Here is a 27,538-nt window from a genome sequence, read left to right as displayed (position 1 = left end):
ATAAATAAGTTCTGGAGAGTTTATGAAGGAAGGGTGTGTAGGTCACTTCATCCCCAGGGCCACAGTAAATTACACACCAGCTACTCCTGTGGGCTTTCTGAGCCCATTTCATCTCCCGCTGAGTTTTAAATTAATAATAAATTATATTAAAACCTACACTTACTCCTTTGATGCTGGTTTTACTATACACGTTACACAGAAACTTGCAGAACCAGCTTCCCCTTCCAATTCTGAAGAATAATTTAAAATTAAGGGGAGGATTCACTATATTGGTACATCCACAGAAGATTATGGGAGTCTTAATAATTTTCCCAATCATTTCTGGAGGAAGGGAAGAACGGTAAAATCCACCAACAGGAACTAAAACTTATTTCATTTAAAAGTAAGCTCAAAAAACAGGAACAGGGTGCATCAGGTTCAGGCTCAAAATCCTTTCCTTTCCCCCTGCCTCCATACATCATTTCATTTGTAAAAAAGGATTTTTAGGGCAGTGAAAATACTCTGTGTTAATATTATAATGACAGATATGTGCCCAAACCCACAGATGTACAACACCAAGAGTGAACTAATATGAATTATGACTGGGTGATGACAAAGTATCAGTGTAGTTTCACCAACGGTACCACTGTGGTAGGGGTTATTGATAATAGGAGAGGCTCTGCATGTGTGGGGGTAGGAGGTACACAGGAAATCTCTGTACCTTCTTTTAATGTTGCTGCAAACCTAAAACTACCCTAAGAAAATAAAGTCTTAAAAAATAAGTCTTAAAAATAGGAACGGACTATTAGATAATTATGTGGGAAAGCAAATATAATGTTAATTATAATACCTAAAAGATATATATACAATTTTTCATTCTACAGTTCTTTTACCTTTTCTGTAGGTTTTAAAATTTTTCATAATAAAACGTTGAGGAAAGCTTCTCAGGCGATTACAATATACAAACATTACCTTGAAATGTGGTCCTCCGACCAGCAGCATCCACAGTCCCCACTAACTTGTTAGAAAAACAGATTCTCAGCACCATTCTAGATCTACTGACTTTACACTGTGCGGTGGGGCTCAGCAACTGCCCCAGGGAAGGAAAAGCACTGATCATGACCTTGCTAATATGCTGCAGAAAAATATGCTATGACAGTATTGTATGTCTGAATCAAAATCCCAACAATGCTCTAGGCTGGGAAATCAGGAGACTACTTGAGCTGTAATCTTAAAGTTACCAATTGTGGGTGTTTCCTTATTACTTCATGAGGGCAAGCTGAACTTGATGATGCTCTAGCTTTTTCGTTCCATGTTTCCTACACTGAGTCCTAAATGTATTCAGCACAATCTTTTTGTTTTGCAATTTTTAACACAAGAGCTAACTGCCAAGTCAACAGTTAAATGCCTATTTCTCTTTCATCTTATATTAATCTGTACTTGCAAAAACATATGGAGTCTAAAACAGGCCTTATTTGGTAAGCTACAGCTGAGAAAAATAGTTTTCATTTCAGATAAAATAAATAAATAAAATTGGCTTTAAGAAGTTCCACAATTACGGTCAAAAGACAATCTCACCCTACTATACAAGGTTCTTTGATACCTCTGGGTGTTTTGAGATAATAGTATTTGTTGAAATATTTTTTGTAAACTCTCTCAAGACCTTGGAAATATACTCTACTGAGCTTACAAGAAATAAATCCTTTTCTTTTTGAAAATGGCAGGTGCATGAGAAAATGCTAAATGTTCTGTTTCTACAGATCACCTGCAGACTATTCAAACATAAAGCATTAGAAAGTTATGAAAGAGTAGAAATGAAGTTCTCTTCTATCTCATTTGTAAAACAATCAGGCAAAACAAATCTACATTTGCTCTTTCCTATGTAGTTTAAGGAACATGTTCTATAATCCTGTCCACTAAAGCCCTTTCACTCCAAAATAAAGTTTTTTATGTTCTCAGTAAAACTTGAAGCCTTCATGATGGCATGTGACAGTATCAGCCAGGCCAACTGCAAAGTGAAAACTGAAAAAAAGACTTTTTAGTAGCAACCATTAAAAGCCCATAATTAATTCCAAGATGAGTAGCTAGCACTAGCTGATATTTAGCTAAAACTGATGGAGTTTAGTCAACAATAATATCAAAACTAAAATACTAAAATATCAATACTAAAATCAAAACTAAATACCTACCTACCCAAAGCAGATCACATAACCTGGGATAGTAAATGCCACACTAGCTCAAAATCAGTTTTCACAATTCCTCCAAAGTTCTTGAATCACCACCAAAAAAAAAAAAAAAAAAAAAAAAAGCAAGCCTTCCAAAATCCTTTATAATTCTGAATCCTCCCTCAAAGTTCAGAAAACTAGTTTCAAAAGTCTTAAATTTGCAACTCTCTAGCATATAAATCAATCTAGTTTGTCCTCAGTCACCAATATAAGAGCTGGCATGGCTGAATGCGTTAGCCTCAGCCAGACTCCCAAGTTCCGGCCAGCAGGGGCACCCAAACCTGAGGAGGCTGTGCAACTAAAAACAACAGGTCAAGAATTCCCTACATGGGTCTGACACTTAGCTTTGACCCAGGCTTCCACGAGTAGAAATGAGGTGGCCACAGAGAAACAGCTTATAAAGACAAGAAAAGAGAGAGAGAGCGGAAACCCAGTATACAAACTCCCCGGCTAAGTTCTGCAGAATTCTGAATGCCGTACCACATGACAACAGGTGTCCTGGCTCCTCCACAATCATCAGCCACAAATGCCACCCACCAGAGTTTTCCTTTCACACCCAAGTGTTGAGATGCTGATTTTGGCACAGGACATGATGAGAGAATGTCTCTTTTCATGTTATCTTGTAGACTTGAAGCCAAAATGGTGACGAGCAGTTTTTTTTAATCCATCGTTACATCAGTTAACACACCCATTGGCTCTAGTGTGCTTGCATAGAGGTTGGGGGAAAGGTTTGATTATCCAAGGGATCTAATTCAAATAAGTCTCAGATAAAGTATGCATCATGCTCATCTCACTATTTACCTTTCGTCACTACAGAATGAATGCAATGGGCAAGAGTAAATGGTTTCAAAATGCAAAACTTTTTTTTGCTTACCTTTTTAGTCTGCAAAACTTGAAACCTACCACAAAAATAAAGTAGAACAATGCCCCATGCATCCATCACCAGCTTTAATAATTATCAATGCATGATCAATCTTGTTTCATCTTTGCTCCTAACCATCTCCTCCTTGTGCTAGGCTATTTTGAAGTAAAATCCCAGGCATGTATTTCATCTGCAAACACTTCACTGTTTATAAGCAGCAAATGCCTTGGAAACTAGTTATTTCCCAAAACTGGCTGTACAGTCACTTGCAGAGTCTTTAAAAAAAAAAAAAAAGCTGACTTCTGGGACTCAGCAGTAGGTGTAGGTAAGGTACTAGAATCAGTTTTGTAATCCTTCAGGGTAAAATCTCCCACAACTGTAATATAACTATTCCTTAAGTTCTAGATCCAAAGCTGATTTTTGTTTCACTCCCTCAAAAAAGAGAATCTTCTGAATGTGGAAATCATGACAAAAATATCAAACCAAGAAACCAATTTAGACCTAAAGCACTGTCTGGGGATATAGCCTTGAGTGGAACCAGGTGCCCTATAAATCAATCACCTTCTAATGAATCCCTGTACTAGAGGTTTCAAAAAGGCTGCTTTTGAAAGCATTCAAAATTTTAGCGATAAATGGGCCCACATTAGCCCACCCCTTCCTTTTGTAGAAAAGAACTCTAAGGCCCAAGGAAATGAAATGACCAGCTCAAGACAACTGATTCACTGAAGGATCCCCTCCTGGTCCCTTGAGGCTCTGCTGCTCACTGACCTCATGGCTTTGCCCGTTATCTGGTTCCGTTGGACTATTCTAGGGTACACAGCCTGGCAAGCAAGTATAACACTACTCTGCACACTGGCTAGATAAGACAAACACTGGGTCCATTCCTAAGCACCACCATCTCTAAACAGGTCATTATCAAACTGGAACACATCCACAGTTACCATGCCAAAGACAAAGAGATCATCAAACATAAAAACACAGAGAGGACTAAAGTGCTCAGTCTAAAGCTAAGAAGCCTTCAGGAGACATGAGTGAGGTCTCCATTATCTGGCTAGTCATCACTCACCAGGGCAACAGTTACAAGGAAGAGGAAGAAAAGTTCAGCCGACATTTGTAACTGCTATGTAAATAATGGTGGCCAGGAGCTCCTGTCCCTATGAGTTTGCAAGGGACCAGGACAAAGAACTGGCCAGAGAGGCTGTGCTGTAGGAGGCCTTCTTGAATGTGTGCAGGAGGAAGCACAGACTAGTTAACCTATAAGCTCCTTCTCCATTTCCCTGATCAAGAAGAGCTCATTTCACTAGGCCAGTTTATGGTTTCTTCTCAATCTCTGCTGAGAGAACAAAACAAGGCTGGTAACAAAGAATTTAAAAGTAGTTAATGTTTTGAACCTTCAAAAGATCATATCTAAGTTTCTTAATGTGAAACCTACAGCCTCTATTCATCAGGTTTCTGGCCCAAGGTCTCGGCTACACAAGGCATGCAAGCTACACAAAGGCAGAGGCTTTCAGCCTAACCTCACAGAAATGGTGAGTCTAAGAGTTTTCCAGAGCTTATGCAAAAGGCAAATTATAATCTGCTTTATCCAAGTTCAGTGCTTATCCAAAGCCTATGTTTCTTACCTTTACTATATACAACTAAACAATTTCAGCAACTCTATCCTATATTTACTACAAGTAATTACAAGAAAATGTTACCAGTGTACTAGTTTACACAAGATGTCTGTATTACCTGCAAAAAATTAGAGGAAATATCCTCAGATAAGATGCTGTATACTTCTACTAGTATCAATGTTTGATATATGCAAGATCAACTTAATTATGTATCATTCTGCAGAACACAGAGAACATGGGTAAGAAACATGATTCTCAAACCCTGTTAGTCCTTAGACTCAATAGCCTCTTCCTCCAAAAACAATACAGGTGTCCCCTAGAAAATGTCCTCTAATGAAGTTACACATGAAGTCCTATCTATAAAAAGAAATCTTTACAAACCATGAAAATTAATAACAAACTCCCAAAGGAAGAACTTCCAACATAATACCTAGTTGAAAACTTTAAGTCTGTCAGAAAATCAATAGTAATTCATGACCTTTTCATTCAGGGATGGAGATGAAAAGAAAAAAAAAACATAGCAAGCAGACTCTGATTTACCTCTTTCTCTCAAATACAAAACTAGCTAAGGAGCAAATTTCCACAATCAACTGAATCTGTGTCCTCCAAAACTGAGTTACTATAAATGAACGTAGAAGCAGGGGCACCTGAGTGGTTCAGTCGGTTGGGCAGCCAACTCTTGGTTTCAGCTCAGGTCATGATCTTATGGGTCAGAAGACAGAGCTCCATGTAGAGCTCTGCACTCAGTGGGGAGTCTGCTTTAAGACCCTCTCCCTCTGATCGCACGCTCACACATTCTCTTTCTCAAATAAATAAATCTTAAAAAAAAAAAATGAAGGTAGAAGGAGCAAAAGAAAGAAGAAAAGATGCAAAGGACTTCCAAATTCAACCGCCAGCAGAGCCACAGGGCAGAAACTTACCAAATCCAGACAAGCATTGACCAACCTGTTTGTAAGTATGAATGAACAGCAGAACAATCTACAGAGTTTTTTTTAAATCCCACAATGCAGGTGACACCCCCAAGACAATCAATTCTGAGTCTCTGGGGTTTCAGCACAGTTATCTTTTTTTTTTCCAGCTCCCCAAATGACTGCGATATGCAGGCAAGGCTAGGACTCACTGGTTTAGGTGAGGCTCACAAGGTCCCCAGTGATTCCAATGTACATAAGGGTGAAGAACCTCCTGCCTATGGCTTCAGATTTCCCACTATTACTATCTGCTTCTCTGCTATAAACTGGAGTCAGGAGCTTCAAGGCCACAAGAAGGTGCTCAGAAGGACCTCTGTTTAGCCAGTACAGCGGGAGTTAGGAAATAAAACTAGACAGAGAAGTTGCTATCAGCCAAAAGTGAGCCTACTGTCTTGCTGACTTTTACTGGCTAAGGGAAGAAAGAGGAGATGAGAGAGGAACTCAGCCTGCCAGGCATTTGCTAGGGAACTGAAGGAAAGCATTACTACAGCTTTAAGAAAACTCATATTCTATAGGAACTACCACATAAAAACAAGAAGCAACATGCCACGCCTATCCTTAACATACTCCTCAAATACATTTCCCATACAGACTATCTCTTAGGGCCTTTCCTCCCCACCCATCAGCAACCCCCTAAGTTCACAAAGTCTGGGCCACCTCCTCTCTCAAAATGGCCTTTTTACACTGGTCTAGAGGAAAACAATACACCTCTTCAAAGCCATTCAGAAGTGGATTTCAGATTCTCCAGGCTATTTTAGGGGATTACCTTTATATCAGTGTCTCCCATGAAATAATGACAATTTCTAGGTTTTACTCTCTTTTTTTTTTAACCTCAGAGCCTATTGACATGTTCTACAGTGGAAATTTATTTTTAAAGCCATATTTGTAAAATGGGACTGTAACTTCTGTACTTTTTAAATGACTGAGATCTGAATTCATGCTGGTAAAGCTCTATGAGTAGTGCTAACGGCAATTCAGCTACAGTACAGTTTTCTTTTTTTTTTAGATTTTATTTATTTGAGAGAGAGAGAGACACAGCGAGAGAGGGAACACAAGCAGGGGGAGTGGGACAGGGAGAAGCAGGGTTCCCGCCGAGCAAGGAGCCTGATGCGGGGCTTGATCCCAGGACCCTGGGATCATGACCTAAGCCGAAGGCAAACGCTTAACAACTGAGCCACCGAGGCGCCCCTAGAGTACAGTTCTTTTAAAGGACAAATTATAAAATGTGGTTTTTATTAAGGCGACACATAGAAAAATCAAGTATTAAAAATATTCTCCAAAGAACAGCCTGATGCAACTGACACAACAAACTGCAAAATACCAATTCTGCCAAAACCAGTTTCAGCAAAAACTGTCTGCTTTCCAAACTGAAGCCTAGGACAGACAAATGTAGTTAAGTATTCCTACATCAGGAAAACAGAAGCAAAAGATTACTAAATTAATCAGCCTGAATATCTGAATTTTCAGAAAACACAAGCTAAAAATCAAAGGAAAATGATAAAAAGAAAAATGTTTATTACAGTGCCCACACATAACAGCCATGCAGTAAAAGTGTATTTTAAAAAAATGAGTAAGATGACAGAAAGCCGGAGTATCAACAAGTCATTTCAGGGAAAAATCAAAGTCCATTTGGCAGTTTACTATACAGCTGATAAATATCTTAAGCCATTTGCTCCCTCCACCTCTCTGGGTCCTTGAGGTTGAATTAGACGCTCTCTGAAGTTCTTTTCAGAACTCAGTCTGATTCCAAGCCTTCACCAGAAAAACCACCGACCTTACCCACTATCCCATCTCCCCAAGATACACACTGAAGTACCACTGTGACAGACACATCCCTGCGCAGATCTTTTCTTGCTTCTCAGCAGTACTTTAAATCTTCAAGTTCTTCCTCCCTTTCATCCACCAGTCCCCCTTTTAGAACTTCCTTATTTTCACAACCGGGCTTCTGAATCTCCTAATTCCAACAATGACACCTTCTACCGCCTGTTTCCCAGACACAAGAAAGAGCATATAATCATGAGCCAAACAGCATGCCCAAAAGTCTTCCCAAGTTATCCACTCGATTATATTTACACCTGCCCATTTTTCTTCTCTTGACTCAAAACACAGCTGTCGTCTGAAAGGCCTGTCTGTTTGGGTCTGCAATCTTCTCTACACCACCACAATGGCGTCATCTGTTTTCACTAGAAACTTACCACCATGGCTCAGATACCACCCTCAGCCTCTGACCCACTCTGCGACCACCTCACCCAGAAACCATGGCTCATTCCTTTATTCATTCACTCATTCACTCTCTGAGACACTTTTGTGCCAAGAAATGCACTACAAACTGAAATGGAATATGAGAATCATAACCAGTTTCTTATTTTGACTTTTGTCATGTCACTAAATCACCAAACAGGGTGGGAGGGGTAGCACTTCACTGCACTGCCTTCCACCCAGAAAGAAAGCACTTCAGGGTGAAGGCAGAGGAGACCCCAGACCTCTGTGACCCTAGTCCTTGATCAGGCCAAAAGTCCCTCACTATTCATCTGTAACCTAAGAGGTCGTGCTACATAATCGCTAACAGCCTTCCTGACATAAACATCCTACGGTTCTCAGAGAGCCTACAATCCCAACTTCAAGTTATGGCCCATTCACAAAATCACCAATTTTAAACACACAGATACACAAGACAAATACAACACACAGATAAGACATAATCCTAGCCCAAATAGGCCACTCTTACAGCTGTGTTCCAATGAAATGTCTACATCAGCTGTTAACTACCAACACTTCCTGCTCTAATTTTGGTTTTTTGTTTTGTTTTTTTTGTTTTTTTTTTCCTTTGGCCTAAGTCCTTAGCATTCAAAGTGTGAAATTACTTTAGCACCATCTGGGAGCATATTAGAAATGTATACTCTCAGGCCCCATCCCAGACCTGGTGAATTGCAGCCTGCACTTCAACAAGCCCCCAGTAGACTCGAGCGAGCATTCAAGTTTGAGAGGCACTGAACCAGGCACAGAAAAATGAGGGGGATAAAGGAAAACCAGGGCTGGCAACATCTGCCCTCCTTTGCTGTTCAACCCCACCCTAACTCCCTCCCCTCCCTCTTCCAATTGTCACCCAGGGTTCCCAACCCTCCTACCTCTCTCTGCCTAGAAACATCCTGCCCATCCACTCAACTTGTCAATATCCTGGGAAAGTCTGGCAAATGGGTCAGTGCTAAACTTACAAGTCAAGACTTGAAAGGCCTTAAAATCTGGTTTCTCCACTGCTTACTAGCTATGTGACTATAGGCAAATTACTTAACCTCTCTATGCAGACATAAAATAAAGATAAAAATGAGGAAATGTATGTAAAAGATGTGAGTCAGAACTTGAGATAACTTATTTTTTTAACACACTGTCAAGGTGTGCCCTCTCTTCACTTACTCAATTACAGCATGTAGATTCCAAATCTTGTACAAATCAGTCCAGCCTCCCATATCAACATTTTTTCTATTCTAAGTCTTCACCTCTCAATTTTCATGAATTTATATAACAACATTACCAAAGGCTAAATGAGTCCTCACTGAGCTTAGCCCATCTTAGTTCTTTTCTAAACCCACCAAAATCACTGTGGAAACACCCTCAACTCTCAAACAAAGCGTGCTGCCTATGGCATACCCCAGATATTCATTCCCCATACGTCCGACCAACTGAAACTAAAAAATGACCCCATAATGGAGCCTATGCCAACTTTTCCTCTAATGAGAGAAAGCTATGAATTTTAGAAGTAACCGATAATTTATGTAAGGAGTTTGTTCTTTTCCCGACACATAAAAAAATTAAGAGTTAATGTACAAGAGCCTTAACCTCAGACACTTCAACCTCAATCCCACTGTTTCTTTTATTTGTCCTAAGAACTGGAACTCATCTTCAAATTCTATCTTGACACATACGCAGCAGATACAATCTGGTTAGTTTACCTGTAGACAGATCTCATTTCCTCTTCATAATCAACATTTTTGGGAAGGAAATAAACTTCACTTACTCTCCTAACCACCAATGAGAAGCCCACAAACTGCAAGCTGGGTATGCATGACTTCCTCTGGTCCAAGCCCTACTCTATTTCCTGTTGAGCTAAGAAAAGCAGGTCTAGCATTGCCATACAGGAATTGAGGCATTTGAGCACCTAAAACCAAAGCAAACTTTGACTTATTAATCATTTTGCTACTGTCATCCTATCCAATAAATGGATGAAAAATCCTAACTCCTAACTGTAAAACAGGACATGTGATAACACTGCAATTAATGGCGATGAGAAGTTTTTTGTAAAATAAAGATATTTTAGGGGTGCCTGGCTGGCTCAGTAGGTAGAGCATACAACTCTTGATCTCGGGGTTGGAAGTTCAAGCCCCACGATGGGTGTAGAGATTACTTAAAACCTTTAAAAAATAATAAAAATAAAGATATTTTAAAAGGTCAGCATTATATCTCCATCTCAAGCCCCACCAAATGGAATCTTCCACAATATCCAAAACCTTTTTAATATTCCTTATCGAAGAACGGAAGGAAGAGACACAACTGAGACATGAAAGAGAAAACAGTGATCAAAGAAAACAACAGGGTGCTTAAAATGTTTGCCAGCCCCTGTCTTCACTGCGTAGCTCATAGCTCATAGCTCCCAGCTCCCAGCTCCCAGTGAGCCGACAGGTGACTGCAGCTGCCTGAGGGGCCTTAGGAGAGACCAGCCAAAGAATACCATGCAGAGCCTGGCCCCAGTCCAAACTGCTGACCCACAGAATCACAAGCAAATAAAATGATGGTTGTTTTAGGGGCAGTTTGTTACCCAGCAAAGGCCAAATGAAAAAGGCATTCATTTATCACCACCTGATATATTTTTTGTCTTCTTAAACTCCATGAAAACACAGACTGTCTTTTTTGCTAATCTGTACCTCCATCATCTCAAATCAAGTCTGTAGTATTTCTGTGTTGAATAAATATGCTGTATGTGTATCTCAGAAGACCACATGCAATTTTAGTTTTTAAATGAAAGTCTTAATTTACTAGTTAATAAAACATTACCTTATATCACACTTATTTTGTGTCTTTACTGTGGAAAAAAAAAACACATTATGGTATTGTTATGAACTAACCTGTGCCATTCCCTCACCCCACCCCCAAAATTTGTATGTTGAAGCCCTAACACCCACCCCCACCCCTGCCATACCTCAGAATGTGACTATATTTAGAGACCAGACTTCTCAAGAGTTGATGAGGTTAAAATGAGGCTATTAAGAGTCAACTGGTAGCCTTATAAAAGGGGGAAATTTGGACACAAAGAGACACCAGGGATACACACAGAGGAGAGACCATGTGAGGACACAGCGAGATGGCAGCCATCTGCAAACCTAGGTGAGAGGAGAGGCCTCAGGAGAAACCAAACCTATGGACACCTTGATCTTAGACTTCTAGCCATTAAAACTGTGAAAAAATAAATTTCTATTGTTTAGGCCACCCAATCTGTGGTATTTTGCTATGGCAACTCAAGCAAATACAGGCATGTTGTTCACATACATCTGTTCTTATAGTTCTTATGGCCTTATGTTTTTACCACATTCTCTGAAAAATAAAAAATTATTGAGGAATTTGTGGAAGAAATGCTGGGTGGCAAGCAATTTTCTTAACTTATTTTTAACAAGGAGAAGTTAGGTTTTAGTCTCATTTCTGTGACTGATGGCTCTGTGACCTCTACAGCCTCTTTAGAATAAATCTTAAATCCATTCTTTTACCAAAGTTTGGACTAGGTAACTTCAAGCCTCCCCCCAGCCCGCACAGTCAATGAGCACACATGGAAGTAATTATCAGAATGTTCAAATGAGTTCTGCAAATGATCTGAAAAGGAGTTTTAATTCCCATTTTTATTAGGGCTTGGTTGATATCAGTATGAACTTCACAGAAGAATAGTTTTCCCATAGTTTGCTGATGAAAGCAAAAATGAGCCCTTATGATTAGTTATATAAAATAGCTGTAGAACATATTTCTTATACTTTTTAGGGGAGAGGGGCTTTCTTGCTGCTTTCTTCCAAGAACCTCTTTTGAAATGAAAAGACAATTATGTTTCTTAAGTATAAATATGTTGCACAGAGATGACATAATTTTCTCAGTTAAAGATCATTTCTCAACAAAGGTTTCTACACAAGCAGAGGAAGTGTATTTTAGCAAAATCTTCCTTCCCTGTAATTTAGTCTGAACAGGTTGGCTGGATGAAATCTGTGTTCTAGGTAGTTCCTCTTGCTAATATTTATAAACAAACAGTTGAAAAAGTTCAATGAAAACCATATTTTGAGGGTATAATACTGACAAGACTTGACAATTTAGCATTTATACAGCACCATCAGATTTCCAAAGTGCCTTAAAGTCACCAGTGTTTCGTGAAACAATGCTCTGGGCTTGGATCTGAGACTTACCTGTATTTTATGAGGGAGGTTCTTTTTATGAGGGAGGTTCTTAAACAAAGAGATTAAACAACTTGCTCTTATCACAAGGTCAGTTGAGTTTCAGGACTACAACTGAAATGGAAAGCTCCTTGAGTATTTGTTACTTTTAGTGAAGAGGGTGATGGGAGTTAGGAACTTTTTTCATTTACCATCATCATACTGGAATATCTGGTTAGCAAAGCAAATTTTTCCTCTTAGATGAAGTATTTTAAGCATAAAAAAGATTTTGGTTTCACAGAAATTTCTGATTAATCAATCACTGAAGTTCAAGACAAACTACTACTTAGTGGTTCAGGGCCAGGGTCTTTGATCTTCCTTAAAGAATATTATTTCCCTATACTTTCCTGATAAATGATAGGTATGCTACCTACGTATATAAACTTTTTACCGTGAAATTTTTGTAAGAAATGATAAAATAATCTAGGTAGATTTATTTTACATCTAGGTATCTTGGCTTGGTTCCTTAGATTTTTTTTTTCCTCTTTTGTGCTATACGATATTTAATTTATAGGGTCATTAAGATTCTGGAAGAATCATCATCAGTTTATTCCTTAATGCACTTGCAGGAGTAAAAGGATTCAGGAGTATCTCTTAGATGCTCTCTCACAAATATGTGCTTTGGAGTAGGGAACCCTACTATCTGTATGGTAATAGACATATGTACGAATAGATATTAGTCTGCAAAACATTAAAGCTTTTAATCATGAGAGGAGTACATTCCAATTTACAAAATGTCTGGCAATCACAAAAAAAGCTTCCTCCTTCCAAGTATGTGCTAAGGGGTCAGTCATTAGTAAAAAGATTAACAAAATCAATAGGTACTTTGAAGAACAAAGCTGGAGGACTCACTTCCCAATTTCAAAACTTACTACAAAGCTACAGTAGTCAAGACAGTGTGGTATTAGCATAGTATAAACAGAGATCAAGAGAATTAAGAGTCCAGAAATTTCAAAGAGCTCAGAAACCCTCCAATTCAAGGTCAAGTGGTTTTCAACAAGTGTACCAAAACAAATGAATGGGAAAATAGTCCTTTCAACAAATGGTGCTGGGATAACTGGATATTCACATGCAAATGAATGAAATTGTATCCCTGCTTCTCATCATGTACAAAAATCAATTCAAAACAGATCAAAGAACTAAAATATAAGAGCTAAAACTGTAAAGCTTAAAAGAAAACACAGAAGTAAATCTTCATAACCTTGGCTTAAGCAGTGGTTTCTTAGATATGACACCAAAAGCACAAGCAACGAAATAGACAAATTGGACTTACTCAAAATTAAAAGCTATTGTGCTTCAAAGGAGAACATCAAGAAAGGAAAACAGGCAACTCAAAGAATGGGAGAAAAACAAGTTCTGGCAAAGGACTTGTATCCAGAATACATTAAAAAAAAAAAACTCTTAAAACTCAAATATTAAAATAACAACACAATTTTAAAATGTGCAAAGGATCTGAATAACCATTTCTCCAAAGAAGAAATTCACATGGTGAACAAGCATATGAAAAGATCCTGAATATCCTTAGTCATCAGAGAAATGCACATTAAAAACACCAAAATGAGGTATCATCAGGATGGCTACAATCAAAAACACAGATAATTACAAGTATTGGAAAGGAAGTGAAGAAACTGAAACCTTCATACACTGCTGGTGGGAATGTAAACTATTACAGTTTCTTTGAAAATAGTCTAGCAGGTCCTGTAAAGGTCAGACAGAGTTCATAGGACCAAGTAATTCCACTCCCAGATATATACCCAAGAGATATAAAAACAGTCTACACAAAAACTTGTATAAAAATATTCATAGCAGCATTATTCCTAAAAGCCCAAAAGTAAAAACAATCCACATGCCCATCAATTAAGAGATAAAATGTGATATATCTATACAATGGAATATTACTCTGCAATAAAAAGAAATGAAGTACCAATGCATACAACACGGATGAACCTTGAAAACATGCTAAGTGAATTAAGCCAGTCACAAAACACATACTGTTTTCTTTCCATTTATATGAAATGTCTAGAATAACTAAATTCATAAAGACAGAAAATAATTAGGGGTAACCTGTGGCATTAGGTGAGGGAAGTGAGAGAGGTAGTCATAGGAGGATTGTGGTAATGGGTTTCTTTTTAAAGTGATGAAGGTGTTCTAAAATGTGGCTATGACTGCACAACTCTGTGAATATGCTAAAAGCTACTGAATTGTACACTTTAAATGGGTGAATTAAATGGTATGTGAACGGTATCTCAATAATTTTTTTTTAAATGATGTTTTTAAAATCCATTGTTCAATGTTGTTCCCCTCCTATGCCCCACTATACCTATCAGAAGATGGAGAAGAGTTGTTTCCACAGTTTGCCATGTTGCTGATGTTTCACAATGAATGAACAGCGAATAGACAGACATACTAGACCTATCACTGGACTTCCACTTCTGGCCAAGATGGAGTTAACAGGAACTGGAATTACCTTTCTATTGAAAACAACCAAAACAAACCCATACATAATTCATGAAAATTTTGGTTTTCAAGAAACTAGACATGAAGCAATGAAGGATAGTGATCCCTGAGAGACACGAAACAAATGAGGTAAGCCATAGGACTGCCTGGACTTACTCCCTTTACAAAGTTTTAGGGCATGGCACAAGGAGAGGAAACCCAAGCAGAGCCCAGCAGACCCCCTTAGCTGAGGAGAAGAAGCATGGACTCTAGGTAGACCAAGGTACCTAGAGTTCCAGGTGAGGGTACCGGATGAGAGCTGCACATACAAAAAAAGAGAACTCCCAAGCTCTGCAGAGGGATCCCTACATACTCAGCCAAACTCCAGCTGATCTTAAGAAAACTACCAAAGGCTGAGAGAGAAAAAAGAAAACTATTCAAAAGGATTAGAAGGAACAATGCAGGTGCTCACACAGCGATGGGAAAAGTACTTGTTCCACAAAACAAACGGAAAAACTCATGTATCATGGGGAATTAAGCAGTATCAGAAAGGACTTGCCTAAGCAGTGGGGTGTAATTAGCAACAGACTGACCACTGCTCCAGAACTCCTGGACAAAAATCTTTAAGACACAAAAGGACCAAATTATTCCCACGTAATTTAAATGCACCCCCAGGAAAGAGCTCAAGGATACTTTATAGGAATACAAAAATACCAGCACCCAACAAGGTAAAATTTATAATGTTTGGCAGCCACTCAAAGGTTATCAGACAGAAACACATAATGAAAATGAGAAAAATCTATTGAAACTAATTCAATACTGACACAGATGTTAGAATTACAGACAAGGACATTAAAATAGGTATTATAACTATATCCCATATGTTTCAAAAGTTAAGACCTCAAAAATATTTTTTAAAGACCCAAATCTTCTCAAGATGAAAAACACAATGTCTGAGATGAAAAATACACTGGATGGGATTAATGGCAGAATCAACAGTAAGAAGAAAACTTAATTAACAGCATGGCAGAAGAAACCAGCCAAAATGAAGCCCAAAAGGAAAAAAGAAAATGCAGCTGTGAGACAACTTCAAGTGGACTTGTAAACATGTAATGGGAGTTCCCAAGCCTAAGAAGAGAGAAGGGAGGTGGAAAACAAAACAAAACAAAACAGAAGAAATACTAGCCAAAGATTTTCCAAATTTGACGAAACCTCCAAACCCACTGATCCAAGAAATTCACAAACCACAACCACAAGAAATGTGAAGAAAGTACATCAAGACACATCACAATCAAGCCACCCAAAACCAGGGGTAAAGGGAAAATCTTAAAAATCAGAAAAAAATGACACGTATATATACACACAAAGGAACATAACAAGGACAGCAGATTTCTCAGTAGAAACAATGCAAGTGAGAAGACTATGGAGTAACATCTGAAAGAAAGAAAAGAAGAGAAAAGAACCCAGCAACCGAGAATTCTATACGGAGCAAAAATATCTTCCAAAAATGGAGGCTCAAAAAAAGTTTTAGACATACAAACCTGAAAGAATGCATCACCAACAGACCAGTACTACAAAAAAAAATAAAGTCCTTCAGACAGAAGGAAAATGGTACCAGAGAGAAATACAGATCTACACAAGGAATGAAGAGTACCAGAAATGTTAACCACATCGGTACAAGTATAAGGGTTTTATTCTTACTATTTATATCTTTTTTAAAAGAGAGTTGACAAAAATAAATAAATAAATAACAAAAGATAGTTGACTGTTTAAAACAAAAACAACACCAACATATGTTAAGACTTATAACATATATAAAAGTAAAATGTATAACAAAAATACTATAAGGCCAGGAAGGAGAATGAAAGTGATATTACTATAATGTTCTTATATTATACATGAAGTACCTATCACTTGAAGGTAAACTGTGATAGGTGAAAAGTGTGTACTATAAACCTTAAAGCAACCTATAAAACAATACAAATAAAGTTTAAAGTTAAAAAACCAGAAAACGGAATCATAAAAACACTCAATTATTCCAAAAGAAAGCAGCAAAAAGGGAAAAAGACAAGCCACCAATGAGACCAAGTCCTCAATACTGAGAGCCAGAAAGAAATGAAACAGAGAATAAAATTAAAGGTCAAGGAAAAAAATTACATATAAAATTTAGGATTTTAAATCACTTTTTCATATAATAAGTAAAAAAGGGAATATATATTTTCAGCTAATTGAATAGGAAACTAATAAAACGTCTAATTCAATCTTGGGGCTGATGACTGACAGAGGCCTTGCTTAAATAAAATAAAAAGAATTTCACACCTTGACAGCATCAATAATTTCAAAAGTCCTTTTTTCCAGTATGATTAGAGAAAGGTTAGAAATATTTCACTTGCTATTAAATTATTTTCAAAAAAAGCCCACAAAACCATTTTACTGAGGAGGCTCTGGAAAAGAAAATTATCTTTTGTCTATATTATCAAAAAGCAAATACATAACACCTGAAAAGAAATGCAAAACTTTTTTTTTTTTTTTTAAAGATTTAGAGACACAGCGAGAGAGGGAGTGGGAGAGGGAGAAGCAGGCTTCCTGCTGAGCAGAGAGCCCGATGTGGGGCTCGATCCCAGGACCCTGGGATCATGACCAGGCAGACGCTTAACGAATGAGCCACCCAGGTGCCCCAAAACTTCATCTTTTAAATCATTTCCTTGTATAAGCCAAACTCCAGAAACTTGCTTATAACTATTTGAATATCACAAAGCTGCACACCACTGTTCCTATTTTACAGAGGTTGTTTTCAGCCTTAAGATCAAGGGGAGGACCAGCAGCTGAATAAAGTAGTCTCTCTTACATGTATAGTGTAGGGCACAATGTGGCCTACTCTGGGCCATCCATTCACCAAATATTCCAGATATTATTCCAGACGCTGCTCACAAGATACTGAGAGGTCCGATGAGAGCCCCTTCTCCACCCTCCCTCTCGTATGGGGATGTTGAGGGTGCTAAATGGATAAGCTGATAACCCCTAACTGTAACAGGGGTTAAATATGCAAAACAATAATGAAAACCAAAAACAGCAGCAGATGTACGATGCAAGGCCTCCCAAGAAACAGATGGCTCAAGGCAAACTAAAAGGGCCCAGCAATTACCATAATCAATGGAACACACCCCTTCCTATCTTTATTCAAAGTTCTATTAACCAAGATGATGAGTCATCAGCTCCATGGCAAAGTAAGCCCACCGTTCTTTGCTCCTCACCCATCTTGCCTCACCCAGAGAATCTGAATTTAAATTATAAAACTTCATTGTATATATAACCATATCTACTTTATCAGATCCAGCTTAGCTATACACTCCCATAAGCCCTGCTCTTCCCCATCTGCAATTATCATCTTCTTAAAATTGCTTGCTTGCAATGTGCTCCACAAGAACATAAGCTGACTAACTGCTCTCCTTGTTCATTGTCACCAGTGAGCAAGCCCCGCATGGTGCCTGGCACATACCCTGTATGCCTTAAGTACTTGAGTAATAAATGATTGAAAGGAATCATGCCTAGCAGAGCAGGCTCAAAATTACCTACAGGCAATGAAACACAAAACAGATACTGAGCCCTCAAATCACTGAAGGGTAAAAAGTAAACATGCACAAGTTTTCCTGTGAATTAAGGGAAGGAGCAACAAGAATGGATGAAAGACTATATGTATATAGAAAGGCTAGAATGCTCTAATATGCAAAGTTCAAAGAGGAAAGACCCTGGAATTAAAGCATGCCCTTAGCAGGTGAATGAATACATCCAATGAACTGTGCATCACTTAAATGCACATCCTCAATCTCAGGCAATACTCAGTGCCTAACCTGGGATCCCTAATAATAAATTGTATGTCCCTGAGAGGTACAGCCCAAACTCAAGTAATATTCAGTCTTTGACCTGAGATCTCAAAACAGAATAATCATAAAACTACACAGCAGTTACACACAGAGTCTCAGAAAACCTGATTGGGGCAGGGGTGGGGGCAGGGGGAGGGGGCAGGGGGAGGAAGGGTCTGGTAGTCAACAGTATTCTGTTACCATCATAAGCAGATAAGAATGAAAGCTCCAAGAATTTCCAAAAAATATACATTATTAAGTTTAATTTTATTTTAATGCATAAATCCCTAATAAAAGATATCATAAAAGTATGTAGAAAAAATGAGAAAAATACTCTAAAAGGTACACATGAAGCAAATCACATGATTACTCATATTCTCCCCATATGACATAACAAATCACTTATATTTAATTTGGTATACATCCTCTGGCCAAAGATAATAGATTGTTTTGTTTTGTTTTGTTTTGTTTTAATCATGGTGAGTCAATAGCTTCTGCCCAAGATAAAAGAACACTCCTGTCTTTAGCATCACATGGCAAATGGGCTGGCTATTGCACATTGGAATCCCCCCAAAAAACAGTGAGAAGGAAAAACTGGTTTAGCCTGGTTCTTGTTACCAATGACCTCACTGATAGTGAACAGTTTGTCTTTACAGAGATAAGAAACTGTACTCATGTTTAAAGAAATGACTTAAACCCAGGGATGACTAATAATGAGAGTGGGGAAGGTACAGGCTTCAGGGAAGCAGAGAGACACACAGGGTCATAGGAGGTGTTTGGCTATACCGCTGAGAAATGGGAAGACCCAGGCGGGTAAATCCCTACCCCATTCTACATGAGGTTCCAAGGTGCAATCCCATTGCATAGCTCTTCTGAACAAGTCCAGGGTGCCAGGCCAAAACACCTGCTGAATGCATTACTCACAACAGCCAGAAACTAGAAACCCCAAGAACACCTATCAACTGGTGAACAGACAGCATTATCCATACACTGGAAAACCATTCAGCAATAAAAAGGAACAAATACCATACTTACTAGTGAGGATGAACCTCAAAAGCATTATGCAAAGTAAAAGTAAACAGATGCCAGAGACTATACACTGTATGATTCCATTTATATGAAATGTTCAAAAAAGGCAAATTTATAGAGGCAGAAAATAGATAAGTGGTTGTCTAGGGCTCTGGGCTGGAAAAGGGATTAACTGTAAAAGCGTATGAGGGACCCTGCTAGGGTATGAAAGTATCCTAATACTGACCTGTGGTGATGGTTGTACCACTAGGCAAATTTACTAAAAATCACTGAAATCTAAGCTTGAAATGGGTGAATTTCATGATATATTAAAATGTACCTCAAGAAAGCTGTCAAAAAAACCCAAACAAACCCACTGAACAAAATTCTATCTCTTCAGCAAGCAGCAAGCCTCATGACACATGTAACAGTGCACTGCTCTGCACCTTGCCTCACTTTCCCTCCTCATCATCATCTCCCTGGGCTGGCATCTCCCAAATCAAGTATCAGTCCAGAGGTCATGCACTAAGGCACTGTTTTCAATAGCGTTGTTGCTGCTGTTGTTCTGGACGAAAAGTAGCAAATACCTCAGTAAACTGTAGTTTTAAAATCAAAGATAAGTTTAAAATCAAAGATAAAACAACTAGTTAACTTCTAATCTGCTGGACTGATCACATGAGTCATGAGGGTTAATTCCCATCAAAATGACTGTAAGGTAAACAGAAGAAAAAAGAGATAAAGGGGAAGAGACGAGAGCAAAATCATTTCTATCAGGTTTTGACAGCTAAAAATGGAAGGAGAAGTAATTCACTTAGTAAAGAGGAAAACATTACAACCTAAGTGCCCGCTTCAGGACACCAAGTGAGGCAATATACCCCCACAGAACCCTGAGAAGATCATCATTTGGAAGCAACTGGTATCACGAAGTATAAAGTATATGACTATTAAAATCCAGAGCACTGGTATTAGTGACTGAATACCCCAGAACCTCTTTCTCAATCTCACAGTCTGGTGACTATTTCATATCACACCATACACATAAGAAACCAGAGGTTTAGTCTCTGAAGAAACTGAAGGACAAATGCTCCAGATGAGAGGACTTGAGACATAGTGCTGGGCACAGGCTTGAAAAGTTAAGATATTAGACTGCAGGAACTCCAGCCTCATTCCTCCACCCTGAACCCCAGAAGTCCAATAAACAGATGGATAGGCCCTAGGCAGGAAAGGCCGCTGAGTGTTCTTCTTAGCGAAACTGACCGCAAAGATCTACAGGTATCAAGAGATGGGGTTCCCCATCCCCATGGATGGGGAACATACTGTTCCCCACCTGCCCTCCCTACACTGAAGTACCACCAGTCAACAGCCACCGGCCCATACACACTGAGCCTCCAATTCACTTCTAGTGCCTTACTCTTAAATATGAGCAGAGTCACGAATCTCCGGGCACTTAAGGAAAATCTTTAGTATCAAAAAGAGACCAAAATAAACAGGAAAAATAAAATCTGGAAAAAACAGGAAGAAAATCCACAAGCACAAGAAAACAACAAAACCAACGTAACAAAAAAAACCTATACTCAATACCCTCAGATAGATGACATATATCCACAAATTACATGCAGTTAAAAACCAAAAAAAGGTATGAAAGAGGGCTGCTCATATAAATTAAAAATACGATAAAGTTAAGAAATATTGAAATGTGTAAGTCAAAGACATCTCATAATAATAGAGCAAAAGCACGCCCCCTAAAAAAAAGTAGAGGAGAAGATAAGAAAATAAACTGAAGAGGTGACTAAGAGAACTTCCAGAAAGAGAAAACAGAGAAGTTGGAGGGGAGAACAAAAATATTTCCCAGGGGAAAAAAGGACATCTCCAGATAAAAAGAATTAATTAAGTACTCAGAACAGTGAATGACAATGAAGGATACTCATAAAATCTAAGAACACCAGGAATAAACAGAAAATCCTATAAGCTTCTCTAAATAAGTTTAAAACAGATCACACTCAAAAGAGCAATGTCTTAAAATTCCAAGGGAAAAATGGATGTTTAACCTAGAATATTTTCCACCAGATTACATAAAAATCCAATGCAAAAGAAAAATAAAGACATTTTCAGCCATCCAAAGACTTCAAACCTTTACATGCCATGCACCCTTTCTTATAAAGCTACTAGAGGATGTGCTTCAGAAAAATAAGGTAGCAAATCCAAAAAGACTATCATATCCAGGAAACAGAAATGATCCAAGGGAACAGTTATGCACCAGGTCTAAGGGGCAACCATACCTGGCCAGCTCTGAGGTACCTCCTGAGAGGAAAAAAAAAAAGTAGAATCAATAGGTTATCCGAAACAAAAAATTATCTGATGTATTTAAGCGTTTGGAAAAACTGTTGATAAAGGATTAACTTTGCTGGGCATTTGATGTATTTTTTAGGGCATATGGGGGAGAAAGTAATCACAGGCATACAGAAAACTAAGCGAATGAAGAAGTATGTCAATGTAAGGGGGAAGGGATGTTTAAAAAAGGAAATATATTAGACTGCATGGCTCAGAGATAAATGGTATTTACATAGTCACGATAATATAAACAATTATCACCTTAACCCAAAATTATGATATACATACTCATTTAAGAGAGGAGGTGAGTTTAAGAGCTAATCTTCGACTACTACAGAAGTTCAAAAACCATAATTCAACAACTGTAACTACTATTACAAGAAGTCAACAAACACATAAAACTGATAAACCAAGAAATAGCCACGGGCACAGAATTTAAAAATACGGAAGTAAATTTCAGAGATGGCAACTAAAAACTGAAAATAGATGCCCTCTTGGGAACAGGAAAACTCCAAGGTCTGATAGGAGAACTTCAGTATCATTTGGCTGCAACCACATGCATTCATAACTCTGATAGGTTTAAAGCCCTATTTATCATAAAATGAAAATAAACTTTTTAAGTCATAATGTAAAAGCGTGCGGTTTTTTCCATTATTTAAATTTAATAGGATAATTTGTCAGCATCGGGCCCTATCTGAGATAGTTACAATGCCCCAGGGCTCAAAGGCAAATTAAGCACCAAGCTGTGGGCAGCATGTGCTCTGGGCTCCCTCCTTCTCCAGGGTGGGAGGACACCTGCTAGGCTTGGACAATGGCCCCAATTCTCCAGCTTGCTGATGCAGCAGATCAACCCAAAGGTTCATGAAGAGCCCTGAGCCCAGAATCAATCCTGCCAGTTCAGTGCTCCTCAAAGTGTGGTCTGCTGACTAGGGTACACAAGGAGGTAATTTCAAGAAATCGAGAAAAACGGTAAAAATTTTTATAGCAATTTAACAATGTAACATTATAGCTTTTCATTCTAATAATAAAAAGACTTAGGCTGGTATTTTGTGTGTCTACTTTCTCCTTTCACTTTTCTAGTCATTTGTTTGTACTGTATTTTACAGGACAAAGAAGCCCTCTGAGGCTGAAAAAGCGCACTTGAAGTCTGAGCCAGTTCATGCCCTAGTGCATGTGCTGTGTCTGAATGCAAGTATGCTGGGCGGAGGACCTGGGGAGACAGAGGCATTACTGGATTTAGAGTGCATATCACATGCTTGGCATTTTGTGCCCATCCCCCCGTCCTTCCTGAGTTCCTTGAGGGTAAGCCAACTGCCTGCTTCATTCACCACTGTATACATACCCAACATGCAGAGCAGTGCCCAGGGCCCAGCTTGGGCAAGAGCGCAATGAGAACTGGAAGTGGCATGAAACCAGGCCTGTATCGTTAATCGTTTTGCATTTTGTCTCCCCAACTTAGTTCTAAGTTCCTCATAATGCCACACAGATGTCAGGGTTTCCAAAAGTCCTACAACTTATCATTCTACCCTTTCTTTTGAAACTCTCATAGAAAAAACTGCCTCCAGGGGCGCCTGGGTGGCTCTGTCGTTAAGCGTCTGCCTTCGGCTCAGATTATGGTCCCAGACTCCTGAGATCGAGCCCCACATCGGGCTCCCCGCTTGGCGGGAAGCCTGCTTCTCCTTCTCCCACTCCCCCTGCTTGTGTTCCCTCTCTCGCTGTGTCTCTCTGTCAAATAAATAATGAAAAAACTGCCTCCCAACTCAGTGCCTCCCACATCACTTCTCTTCTGAATAATGCCAGTGGACTTTTATTACTGAATCAGCCTAACAGAATATCATATTCTGTCCAGTGAACAGTCGTATAGCACTATAAAACCTAAGAGCATATGGCTGCCACACTGGTCACTGGCAATATATCACCTGGCCTTCTCCCTTCTCCTCCTAGCCATCCCTCCATATGTCCAAAATATTTATCTTGATTCAACTCTGGTGTTATTATGTTATGAAAGCAAAATAACTGCCAACCAAATCTTCCAAAAGCTAAATAAGCACTTGGAAATCTCTACCCCTGATCATAAACTGGTCCCAAATTAAATATTAAATATATTTTAACACTTTAACACTGGTAATTCACGCTAGTATTGTAAGAAAACAACTTGAATTGATGAAAAATCTGTTTGTAGTAACTATTCAAAGCAATTACCTGCAAGTAGTTAATCAGATGATCTGTGATCACTATCTATGAAAGTTTTTAAAGCACTGATTTCACAAGATGGTGACCTAAAATTGTTTCAACCCTTAAAATTATCAGAAATTCGAAATAAATACTGTTTGATTTTAAGAACTTACTGTGGAATAAGCCCTTGCCTCTAATACAGTCAACTGTCATGGGGTCTGCACTTGTGTACAAGGTCCATAATAGACCCATATATAAGATGGAGAGTGAACCTTCCAGGTTATCACATATTAGGACTGCCCTTTGGTCAACAGTTGTGCTTCAGTGTCTGGACAAACCGGGCCTGAAAGCAGTACACTTGTGCAGTTATTTAAATATCCTATTGCTCTCTACCAATTTTTAAAAAATGATGGAATATAGAAAAATGAAAGCACTGATACTAATGATAGGAAGCACAGGGATCATAAACTTAAAACAGCTCAAGAGATGGAAAACATCTGATGCCTTAACTGCAGGCAATCTCTTGGCTTAAGCAAGATGACCAAGTATTTACTAATAAAGCAAAGAAACAAAATAAAAGACCATGGATGAAATTCATGTAAAAGCATCCATCTCCAGTTTATAATATTTTTAGTTCCCTGGGAATGAAACGCCTTAGATGATTATTCCTTGGCTTATTAGCACACTTGTTCAGGGATGCATTATTTCAAAAGTAGGATGTATTACTTCAAAGTCTTTGCCCTGCTAGTATCAGTCCACAAAATCTACAAACACACACACTGCACCAAAAGTGCCCCCAGATAATACTTTTGGATTATCTAAATATGCAGAAATACGTATATATCCAAAACTGGTTAAAAAAAAAAAGACAAAACTACAAGTTTGCAGCTATGCAAATGAATATTTATTACAAAGTTTCAAGCAATAAGAAATTTTAAAACCACCATGAGTAGGATTTTATCTGGTGGTTGGATTTTGTTAGGCTTTTATTTTATGATTTAATTTAATTGAAAAGTGTGGGAAATTTAGGGCTGGTATCTTTTAGGAGAGCTACACACCAATACATGTTCAATGGGGTTGGCTTCCTCCCACCTTACCCAAGTCCAGAATTCTTCTAGCATGAAGGAGCCCTATGTCTCAGAACAAGTCTGTACATGCCATTCAGTGGCAAGTCAATCCTCCTTGTAATGAAAACACTTAGTTCCTCAAAATTTATTTTGCCCCACTGGATGTCTTTACCTCCACAGTTAAGAAAAAGAGATGCTACACTTAAGGGATAACATTTAGAGAAGCCCCTCAAAAAAGTTTGTTTGATCCAAAATGTTAGACTAATGATTTTTAAAAGCCACACAATTTATACAGCACTTTATTGCTGAGCAATCGAAAGTAATTTTAGCACTTTCACAGATCCCAAGGCTCTTCCTAATCCAGTGGGCAGTGTACCCATTTAAAGGGCCACACCAAAACCTGCAGAGAATGACTGAATTTAGCAGGTTGACCTCAGCAAGGAAGAATGTCCCAGAATCCAGCCCAACACTCCTCTCTACCTCCGCTGCCACTACACTGCCCCGGCCTTTACCTCCTTGCCTCTGGCCCACTGTCCTAGGCCACCCATCTTACCTGCTCCTTCCGCCAAGATCATCTCATCAGGTTTCTTACTCCCAGGGGTCTCCAAACCCGACAAAATTTTCAATGACCCTTCAATGCTCATCTCTCCTTAACTCACGAACAAATCATCTCTCCCCAGATGCCCACTACTCCCTAAACCTCCTGTCATTCCCAAAGAGGTCACCCTCAGCCCTTCTGTCACATATACCTCTCCCCCCCTTTCTTCAGTAAATGAGGGGGACAGCCTTAGCACCATGCCCTAAATGGCAACAAACTCTCAGTGTTGCTTCTGCTTATGACCTTTAGGCCCAGAGTACTCTCCTCCTCAGCTTCCAAGGTTTACAGCCTACCTTTCCCCCAAAGACAGGGTCAGACAGGGTCAAGATGCTCAGTCCTCCAAAAAGGCATCCATCCTTCCTGTGAGCAAGTCCTGACCCCAGACATTGCACCTGCTGGATTCTAAACTCCCTAACTTCCCCTCTCATGACCTACAGTACCTTTCCAGATGTAGGATTTTCCTTCTCCTAGTCAAGACATATGGAACACCAGTCACTGTATGCTCACAAAATACAAACTAACAGGGTAACCATAACCCCAAGGAAAAAAGAAAAATGGTCAAATATTAAAAATATTATATACAATATAAAAATAATAAAACCCAATATAACACAAAAACAAACCTTATTTTTTCTGGTTTTGTTTTTAAATAGTCACTGTCCCCCTTTGATGAAAATAATTAAAATTCACTAGATTTACTTAACATGCACAAGATCACCTTATAAACACTTTTCTATAAACAGGTGGTATTCTGAATGAAACCTTGTAAACTGAAATTCACAATATTTTTCTTAAGTTTTAATTTATGAGCAATTCTTCCCAGTGATCCCTAAGAAACCTAATGCAAAAAATATATTTCTCTGAATAGGACATATTCTGTGTTTCAACTCTTTTCTCTAAGATAGTTATATACTGTTCGCGGGGGCGCCTGGGTGGCTCAGTCGTTGGCGTCTGCCTTCTGCTCAGGTCATGATCCCAGGGTCCTGAGATCGAGCCCGTATCGGGCTCCCTGCTAGACGGGCTCCCTGCTAGACGGGGAGCCTGCTTCTCCCTCCCCCACCCCCCCTGCTTGTGTTCCCTCTGTCTGTCAAATAAATAAATAAAATCCTTAAAAATATTTTTTAAAAAATACTTAAAGAGTTATATACTGTTCAACTATACCCAGACTATTTACCAATTTTGTCATAGAGAAAATTATAAACTACCCCCTAAAAAAGTCACTTTCATAAACAGCAAAACCCAGAAAACTCCCTTTTTACACACTTGCCTCACATAAATACAGCCTTCTCAATATAAGCAACCACAATCACTAAAAAATAAAAAGCTCATAGAAAAAACAGAAAATAGAAGATACAGCAATGAAACAAAGGAGGGCTACAGGTTGTTCAGCTTAAAGGTATTTTACCTGAATTTATGTTAAGAAAAAAGCTTCTTTATAAACAAGCTTCTTTATAAACAAGTTATCACAAATATTTTCCCAACTCAGATGCTATTCACACTAGTGGATGTTTAGTAATAAATAAATGCTAATATTAATAATCTAATCCCAAAACCACCACATGGAAATCACGCCAACAAATCCTAAATAAACTCCTCTGCATAATATAAATCATTCTAGAAGTTAGACATTAAAAGGGAGACTCAAATGGAGATGTTAAATGCTTCTCCTATTTCTATCATCTACCAAGACTGAACTTCCCAGTATCAGTTCATATTGTGATGTAAGAAAACATCTATGAAAAATCAGGAAAACCTTAAGACTGAATATTTGATACTATGGAATTAACTTTTTAGGTGTCAGAATGGCACTGTGATTATCTGAAAAACAAAAACAATACATCCTGAAGTATTTATGGTTGAAATGGTTTCTAGGCTTTAACCTTAAAATACTAATGGAGAAAGACTATAAATGAAACCGGATCAGTCATGTGCTGATTAATTGTTAAATCGGG

The 27,538-nt window shown here is 38.6% G+C and overlaps 1 protein-coding gene across 50 annotated transcripts in view; it reads right to left on the bottom strand.

Annotated features, from left to right (window-relative positions):
* MAP4K4 (mitogen-activated protein kinase kinase kinase kinase 4) overlaps positions 1-27,538 on the bottom strand; it is a 188,050-nt gene that overhangs the window by 157,860 nt on the left and 2,652 nt on the right. The gene's annotated exons all lie outside the window — the stretch shown is intronic.

This window comes from Zalophus californianus, chromosome 8, assembly GCF_009762305.2.
Source record: "Zalophus californianus isolate mZalCal1 chromosome 8, mZalCal1.pri.v2, whole genome shotgun sequence".
NCBI classification, from domain to species: Eukaryota; Metazoa; Chordata; class Mammalia; order Carnivora; family Otariidae; genus Zalophus; species Zalophus californianus.
The sequence above is the reverse complement of the archived record's forward strand: the minus strand, read 5'-3'. Positions and strand labels throughout refer to the sequence as shown.